Source organism: Microtus ochrogaster, chromosome 15, assembly GCF_000317375.1.
Source record: "Microtus ochrogaster isolate Prairie Vole_2 chromosome 15, MicOch1.0, whole genome shotgun sequence".
NCBI lineage: Eukaryota > Metazoa > Chordata > Mammalia > Rodentia > Cricetidae > Microtus > Microtus ochrogaster.
In genome coordinates, this window is record NC_022017.1 from 26,132,802 (window position 1) to 26,135,564 (window position 2,763).

Sequence of the window (2,763 nt, forward strand, 5' to 3'; positions counted from 1 at the left end):
CATGTACCACACAGCTTGGGCAATGATCCCCACCTCCCAGCCTTACCAGCTGGGGCTGTGCCCTCTGCCTCCAGCACCAAGCACACTGGATCACATAGGGCACCCCACTCCCTCTTTAACAAGGTCTGACCCTTATCTTTCACAAGCATCAGATCAAGTATGTTCTTTTTTGTAGCAGTACTTCAGGGCACCAGACTGTCCACTGTTTCGCAAGTCCATACCTGTTGATCAATGACAATAGCCTGAGGAAATGGTAATCTTTGTTCTAGAGAGTTCCAGGACTGAAAAGGATAACACGTGTACCATTTGATCCCAAACCTCCATCTCGGGGAAGACAGCCACAGACTTGCATTAGCTTGAGGAAATGGTAATCTTTGTTCTAGAGTTCCAGGACTGAAAAGGATGACACATGTACCATTTGGCCCCAAACCTCCACCTCGAGGAAGACAGCCACAGACTTGCATGTCCTATGGAAGCCACCCCTAAATCAAGATCCCAGGATGGTCCTTCAGGTTGCCACCTTCCTAGCAACTAGGCCACCATAATGAAGACTTGTTCTCTTGGACTGGTTTGGTGGGCTGTGTGTGGTAACAGAAACTACCGCGCACTGAGGACACAACCTAAAAGAGCCTTCTTCTCCCCAACTCCTTCACTCCCAGTGATGCCTCTCTACCATATGGGTCTCACGAGTTAAAGCGCGGTTCCACACTGGCCTCCACCGCACGGGGAGCACATCTCACCTCCTCTTTGGTTATACATGGCCCTCCGCTGACCTGTGGCGTGTTGCTACTTTTATTCCTGTTAACAAATCACAAACCTCAACGACACTCTAGGAGAAGCTGCAAGGGTCTGTGAACCTCAAGTTAGAGAGCAGGAGGCAGGAGATCCCAGGAAGGACGCTGGGGAGAGATGGCCCTGAAGGCCTCCACCCAAGAAAGGTTGAGGAGTCCACCAGCCGGGAAGACCCCCCGAGGAGGTTTGGGGGCGGGGCCAGAGGGGACTCGGTTGGGCATGTGGAGCAGAAGGTGGCAGGGTCTCAGGCCTTGAAGACGCCGAGGTCCTCCGTGTGATGAGTCTAGGGGAAAACTGGAGGGTCAGGGGGTCCCGGGATTAAAAGGTGGTCCAGTCTATAGGTGGCCGCCGATCCGGGCAGTCCCAGGGGATGCCGGACGTAGGGGTCCCCAGGACATCAGAGAGAACTAGGGTCCCGAGCGCTCAGGGCGAGTCCTGAGGGCTGGGAAGACACAGAATGCTGACACCCGGCCCCGACCCGCCGCCTCACCTGCCGCGCAGCGGAGTCGCCAAGTGTCGCTCGCGCTCTTGCCGCCTCCCACCCAGGCCGCGCCCCTCAGGCTGGGTGGAGCCGCCGGGCGGTGCGCCGGATGGCGCTGCGCGCGCACCACGCGGATCCTGCCGAGACGAACCCGCAGCGTCCTCTCAATGCCTTCCCCCCGCGCGCGCGCACTCCCCGCGCGAACGTTCCGCCCTGAAATCAACGGCCCCGCGGCAACGGGAAGCTCCGCCCGGAGGGGCGTGGCCATAGTAGTCCCGCCCCCAGAGAGGCTGCCACTGGGCGGTCTGCGCAGTCGTGTACAGGGAGAGCGAGGACTAAACGACCGACGAGCTTGTGGCTGGGCTCACCTACACTGCTTTGCGTCCTCAGTTTTCCTGTCTGCGCGCCTGGACGGCCCTGTGAAAACGCGAAAGGTCTTCGAACGCTGTCGGAACCACCCCTCGGCAGCCGCGTCCAGCCGCGCACTCGGCACCTCAAGCCACAGGCTGCACCGCCTGTGCCCCTACCGGGCTCAGCTTGCTTTCCCGCAGTGACCTTCTCTCCCACCTCGTGCCAGGCCTGGCGCCTGGCCCTCCCGGTGTGCCCCGGGGTCTATCTTGGACATGTCCAGCTTAGGCTCGGGTCCGGGGACTTCAGAGCCCCTGTGCCCAGGTTCCGCGCCTGTCAATCAGTGAACCCGCCCTGAACAGTGGGGGCACACGTAGGTGGACTCTGCGCTGGAGCACTCAACCTGAGGAACCTAAAAACCCGGTTTCGCCGGGCGGTGGTGGCGCACGCCTTTAATCCCAGCACTCGGGAGGCAGAGGCAGGCGGATCTCTGTGAGTTCGAGACCAGCCTGGTCTACAGAGCTAGTTCCAGGACAGGCTCCAAAACCACAGAGAAACCCTGTCTCGAAAAACCAAAAAAAAAAAAAAAAAAAAAAAAACCCGGTTTCGCCTCTCCTCTCTCTAAATAAGGTTAGGTCAGTCCAAAACCCATTTCCTCCTCTCTGCCTTCCCGGATCCGCCCTACTCAGGCAAGTTTTTAGGACTTCCTCTCTCTCTGCCTCATTTTTTCTACCTGGGTTTGCTATTAGCATTCCTCCAACCCATAAGGAAACTGCATTTGAGACAGGCGCTGGTCTTAACGACTTTCAGTGGTTTCCCATGCAGTACTGGGCACCTACCCGAGTCTTTGAATGTTCCTTTGTCCTCAGAACAACCCGGTGAATGGCACTACATTTACTGCAATTAACCACAGAAGAGGCAGGGGCCCAGAGAGGTTGTATTGACATTACCAGCCATGCATTGACTCCCAACACCCAGGCTTCCCGCCCCTAGACTGTATAATTTAAGTGTGGGGCATGTTTCTTCTTCCCACTTCTCCCCACCAGTAGGGCCCACTCTGCTCCAACAGTCAGGGCTTGGAGAGAACTGGTTCTAAGTCTACAGAGCTCCCCAAATCCAGATTTAGCTCTTTTTTTTCCCCC

At 57.2% G+C, this 2,763-nt stretch overlaps 1 protein-coding gene across 2 annotated transcripts in view; it reads right to left on the minus strand.

Annotated features, from left to right (window-relative positions):
- The window catches only part of Fam118a (family with sequence similarity 118 member A), a 27,904-nt gene extending 26,490 nt beyond the window's left edge, over nucleotides 1-1,414 (minus strand). For both annotated transcript variants that reach the window (XM_005354407.3, XM_013348812.2), the window contains exon 1: nucleotides 1,283-1,414. The gene's annotated coding sequence lies outside the window, so the exon portion shown is untranslated. The remainder of the gene's footprint in view (nucleotides 1-1,282) is intronic.
- Nucleotides 1,415-2,763: the final 1,349 nt, after the last annotated feature.